This window comes from Theobroma umbraticum, unplaced genomic scaffold (assembly GCF_002168275.2).
Source record: "Theobroma umbraticum cultivar Fairchild unplaced genomic scaffold, ASM216827v3 scaffold_30.0, whole genome shotgun sequence".
Lineage (NCBI taxonomy): Eukaryota > Viridiplantae > Streptophyta > Magnoliopsida > Malvales > Malvaceae > Theobroma > Theobroma umbraticum.
Window position 1 is genome coordinate 1,515,516 of NW_018397254.1, and position 6,335 is coordinate 1,521,850.

Sequence of the window (6,335 nt, forward strand, 5' to 3'; positions counted from 1 at the left end):
ACTTTATTCTTAAGCATTTAAAATTAAACAATTAAAATTAAGAGTTTTTGTGATAAAAAAATATTTTAATGATAAAAGCATAAATATGTAATCGACATAGTTAGGAAGATACCTAAATTGAAGAAGGTTAAACCTCAGCTTCGTTTAATGGAATAGACCCAGAAGGAGAAGCATCAACCCATTACTGAGCAAGACCAAAGGAAGGAGAAGAGAGGAAATGAAAGGCAGGGTGGCGCGTGGGTGGACTTGCTTTGCGGTCTGGCCATACTAAACTGAAACCCAGATTTTGCGATGTTAAGGTCGGGGCCGGCCATCAGGGTTCTCTTCCTTGCCGTCCTTCCCATGCTTTCTTCAGCTCAGATTTTCCATACTGAATGGAAACGGATCATGAAAACCATGTAAAAATTTTCATGAAGCCAGAGATTTCTTTCGCTAAATTTTTTTTTTTTGTAAAAAATATTAGATTTTTTTATTCTAATCTTTATTTCGTTTTGGCTACAATCTTTTACCATCCATCGACATGGCATCCCGAGTATTGCCATGTGTTCACCGTTATTTCCACGTCAGCTTTTCCTTAATCAATTCCGTTTAGGAACTACCGTTATCATATAATTAGGACTGAAATTTAAAAACACAATAATATTTAGGACTAAAAATTTAATTGGCCCTATGCCATAATGTTATACTACTGTACATTGCATAATCTTTTTGATACATTTGATCATAAATGTCATATTATCATAATTTTTTTCCCAAGTTTCCAACATAAACACGTGCACAAGGAATAATTGAAATTGTTAAAGTGTAGACAAAAACCCATGGGGACACCATGTTGTTACATCCCAAGCTGTGATTGCATATACAAAACATAAATTATTGAACCAAAACATGAGGCCAAATGCATAGCAATAATTCTCAGTCTCACAAAATTTTCTGTATAAAAAATTTTTAAACTTATGATAGAATGATCTCGACTCAAATGTTAACTTATGATTTCAGTTTGTTGCATTTATTTAAGTTAATTATACACCAAAAATCATTCACCAAATGCCCTATCCAACCAAGTTCGACACAAAGATCAAGTTGTTAATTTTACTTAAATTTTTAACATCATTGTCCCTTTATTTTAATAATTGTACTTCTTTTAAGCGATAATTTCACAAGCCTTGAATTTTCAGGCAATAATAATAAAAATCTATCCAAAAATTATTCCTAATTTTTCTTTACCGCCACTTCTTCAAAACTCTATTGATATGTACATTTTTTTAATGTAAATTTTGTTATATGTATATATATAATGGTTTTGAAATATATTTTATTAGATCAAATCTTTAACTTTATAAGTAGTCGATGATCTCATTTCGAGTAAATTTTATTTATAGGAAACAAGTGGAGAAAAGGGTATTTTATATTATGTAATGTGTGTGCGTGTGTGTATATATGTATATATATAAATGTGTAATGTTTTTATTTAATGAATTCTTGTCATGGGGTGAGAAAAATGTGATCAATAATACTGCTTTTATTGGGGAAAAAAGTGTAAAATATTGTTAAAAACGTGACTTGAAGACAAAAAGAGGAAAAAATTGTGATTCGAAACATAATGTCATGTACAAATATATGGTGAAGACGCATTATGGATCACATAATATATTCCCTTTTATTATTCTATGCTGAACAAATAATAAAGGGCACAAAACAATTACTCAAAAATTAAGTAATGATCAGGTCAAAGTATATGGAATTATAGCATGAATTTATTCTTGGTGAGTACTATTTTACTCTGATAATCGAATACGAAAATTTCAAATTAAAATGTAAATGTGAGTGTATCCCATTAAATTATATCAAAATATACATTGAACATGTTTTCATAATCACCATGTGAAACTAATAATAGCATGGAAGGAACGAAAGTATAGTCAGAAAAGGGAGGAAAAAGAAAACAAATGGTTTAGCTCATATTTCAAATATTACAGCCAGCTTTGACAACAAACATAGCTTTCATGATTATTGCAATTTGATTGGAAAATTTCTCCATTTTGGGTTGCAGGAGCTAGCTCCGATGGCTAAATCATGTCAACATCTCATATTGTGTATTGAGATTAATCCTGTTGTCGCTTAGCTTCGAATGAACAAAGTCTTTTGTCACAATCTCTTGTCTGTGAGATTTTAGCCCCGACAAGAAGCTGTTTTTCTTTTTTTAGGGTCCTCAAGAAATTCCATTCCAATTAAGGCATATTTACTTTTTTTTTTTGTTTCCCACAAGTAAATGTAAATTTAAATTTTGCTTAAATTTTGATGAATTCCTTTGCAAATGTATGATTTATTATGTTTGGAATCTAAGGCGTAATTCCTATCCTTTTATTGTTAAAATTGAAAGGGCAAAGGAACTTTCTTGGAAATTCTAAGATCAAGATAGTATAATAACAATGACAACTACGCAAAAGGATCACTTTTTTTCAATTCTAAGGTTTGAAATTTAAACCCATCATTTCAAATTTGATCAATTTAAAAATGAATTTTGCAAAATGAATAAATTAAGTTGTAACTTGTTGTACTATACTTTCTCTTATGCACACGTAATGCACATGCACACACACATATTTAATTTTTTAAATAATTCTTAAATTAAGTTGGTAGGTAATTATCAATAAAGGCATTTTAAAACAGAAATATTGATTCCAATTCTTTATCAAAATACAAAATAAAAAGAATTAATGAATTCTATAATTTGAGATATAGTGGGTTACATTTGAGGATTTCTATGAATATATATGAATTCTGCTTAGAGTTAATGCTTCCAAATTTAAATGAAAAACAAAGCATTTCATTCAATTCCAAACACATGCCCTTTTAAAGCTGCTGTGTTTGATCATATTAGTACTAATTTCTCTTGCCAAGCAAAGCAAGTCAAGTTTATTTTTTCAGACAACAACCTGAAAGTGCGGTTGAATGTGCTGAGAGAGATGAGGGCATTGATCATGCGTCTAAATATAAAACAAACAAAGTACATGCGATCTAATATGTGTTCTTAAGACTTCTGTACTCTAAAGTTAATAAAATAATCTGGTCTAAGCTTCTACTTTGATCAGAAAAGGACTTTATTAACAGTTAAACAAATCAGGCTTTTCTTGACTAAGGCTTTTCTTCATGTGCACGGGGCATGATATTATGGATTCAGTCTGTACTTTCAATTGCGGGTTTCAGACAAAGCTGAACTGTGCTAACTGGCTTTTCTCTGATTCATATTCATAACATCCAACTTTCAAACCACCAAAATCCCTGTAATGTTGCAAGGCATGTGCTAAGAAGAGATTTAATATTAATGGGTAGTATTAAGCCTGGGTTTTGATAAGTAAAGGTCTATATTGCTTATAATTTGCATGCAATTAAATAATGCTAATTGGGGGGGGGGGGGGGGCGGTGTGTTCGGATAAACTTGCATATCTGTTGCATAATTTAATGGAGTTTAAAAAGGCTACTGATCTCAGGCCTCGTCGAAAAATAGTTTGTACCTTGCTAAAACAAAGTATTTTGCCGAGTATAATCGGAAAACCCTAGCTAGGATTATAGGTTTTCCAGGAATCTTTAGGGTTTCTATAGCGGTTTACTACACATCTTTTCAAGTTCTTTTTCTAATATATAATTTAAACAATCCCTACAGTAGGCTATCGACCAAACTTTTCTTTCTGTCAAATTGAAGCAGCAGCATCATATGGACTAATGGATACGAATATGCACCCTGCTATGTCAACTCAAAATTCCCCCCTTTCAGAATTAATCAGAGAGTGGAAAGATGAATCTTTCTTGTGTAAGCAAAAACAGTGCTTCAACTTTCAAAGGGCTGGCCTGTTTTTCTATTTCCACCCCCACTGGCCTGCTCCACACAAATTCAGCAGGATGGTATAGTAGTAGTATATACTAGGAGAGAAGCAAATTTTTCTGCTTTTTCCAACTCCCATGCATAAACCTGGAATTGATTATACATGTGAAAATATGTATAAAATGACAAAAAAGTATGTGTATATGAACAAGGGCTGTAAGAATACAGCAATTCTAGGTTGTGCGTTAAAATAGAATACTAGTATACTAATAAAAAAATCTAGGGCATATTGCAAAGCAGGGAAGTGATGGGCCTTCGTAAATCATAATGCAAGGGATTGGTGGGGAGCCTGAGAGAGGGTTCTACAGGGGGAAAAAAATATAAACAAGAAAAGGAAAAAAGAAAAGAATATGAATACGTCTCTCCTTTTAATTAGTTTATATTATTATTTAAAAGAAATTATACTGCTTGTTTGAAGTATGCCCTTTCTTTATTAGCTTATATAAAGCTATAAGCCCATGTCCTTCCACTCACAGATCCATAAGGTGCTTTGGCTGAGTTTGCTAGCCAGTGATAATAGAAAACTAAGCAATGATCTTTCTCTTCTCTTCTCTAAAGTCTCCATCGTTTCTGTTTGACCCTCCTTTGTGAGATCTTCCCTTTTGAACAGTCGCTATCTTCACCCCCTCCTCACTCTTTATTTCTCTCTCTCTCTCTCTCTCTCGTTTGTTAGAGCAGTTTCCACTTCCGTTCACTTTTGCCCATGATCCATTTCGACCTGTCACAGTGGAGAAATTTCTCTGTCCAATTGCTTCTGCTTGAGGGGCTGACTTCTTTTCTTCTGTTGGGGTTCTTTAGGGTTACATGGGACATGGGTCATTTTTATTCATTTATAAATTAATGTGAAAGTGGAACCACAGATCTCTGTACCAAAAACCTTGCAATTTAAGTGTTACTATGTGTTTTACTGATTTATGCTTTTTATTTATTTTATTTTATTGATGATCTAATAGGTACGAGAGCTTTCTTCAGTCCACTCATGGGCGGCGATGGGATTTAATTAGCTGCCGACTCATTCATCCAAATACTGAGTTAAAAAGATCAACAAGGATACCCAGTAAATGAGTGAATGATGCGGGAGACAAATTGAATCCTAAACTTCCTGTGCTTGGACTGAAGGGAGCTCCCTCAGCTGTTATTTTATCCACTTGTAACTCTTTTTAGTTTCTTAGATCTTCTTTTGTCTTGTTCATATCACAATTTCATGTACTTTACTCAAGGTTTTTCATATCTTTTTATGACAGCCATGCTTTTATATATATTTATATATCACAATTCTAAGCAGTACTTTAGTGCTGAGGTAATGTTGGAATGATGATCTTTAACTTATTCGTTTATTCTTTTTCGTGGACATATATCTAGATTATCTCAACTTCTTAATGGCGGTGGGTTATCTTTGTTTGGCTTCAACGAATCTAAAGAAATACGCCACCAGCTTCCTGACTAGGGCTAAGGTTTCGGGTATTTCATTTTTACCTAAGAAAATCCCTTAATGAGGGGTAGCTTAAAACTAAAACTAAATTTTGAGCAAAAAGGCATTACTGGTTCTCCAAATTGTAATGGCTGGGCCTAATTTCTGATTTTGCTTCTTGAATGAGCAGCTCGAAAACCTTGGAGACCAGAAGTTTTAGGGTTTCTGTCAAGCTGCTGTTGCAGTTTCTTGTTAAAAGCTCCCTAAAAAGGCAACGCATGGGAGGAGAAGCTCGCAAAGCTCACGCTCTACGACAAAACCTTCTTGGGTCTTGCTATCTTACTGCAACAAGTTCCTAGACATGTCTCCCGACATTGGAATTACCAAAATATCCCCTTCCAGTCGTTTAAAAAAGTCGTTGGACCAAGATTTGTAGGAATGTGAAACACTAATCTTTGTTCTAATCCTGTGTCTTTGGGTGATTTTTCTCTTTTCAAGTTTGGATGCGAAGGTAAAACGCAGTACCTTTTCTGTATGTCCACTATCTAGTTCTTTCCTGTATAAACATTGATAAGCAAAACTCATATAATTATTTAATTGCAATAAATAGGACTTTGAAAAAGTAATAAATGAATTAGCATACATCTGCCAGAACCTTCTGCTGTTACGTATGGGAAGTTGCAACAGGCAGATTCCAGATGACTTCTGACAGTATTGAGCAATCTTCATCATGTCAACCATTCATGGTTACTTGTATGCCCATGTAAAAAACCTTTGATAAAGGATACTTAGGCTTTAATTAGCTTGTGTGTACTAGTTGATGGATGGATTGGAAGGATAATGGCGTACGCATGTCATCAGTGCAGAATGAATGGCAATGAGTTGAAGGTAAAGAGGGAAAGAGAGAGCGTTGAATTTGGTTTAGTATATGCCAGGAAGCTTTGGATGCCAACATGAGTTAACATGTTTATATTTAGTATTATCACAATAGTACCCCTTTATTTGGAATAAGAGATATTCAAATTAAGATCAAAATCT

General features: G+C 33.6%; 1 long non-coding RNA gene across 1 annotated transcript; it reads left to right on the forward strand.

Moving 5' to 3' along the window:
* The first annotated feature begins 4,361 nt into the window (after positions 1-4,361).
* LOC110414412 (uncharacterized) lies at positions 4,362-5,904 on the forward strand. The gene is made up of 2 exons (XR_002445006.2): positions 4,362-5,347; positions 5,488-5,904. It is a non-coding gene; the product is annotated as an uncharacterized LOC110414412 (long non-coding RNA).
* The last annotated feature ends 431 nt before the right edge of the window (positions 5,905-6,335 follow it).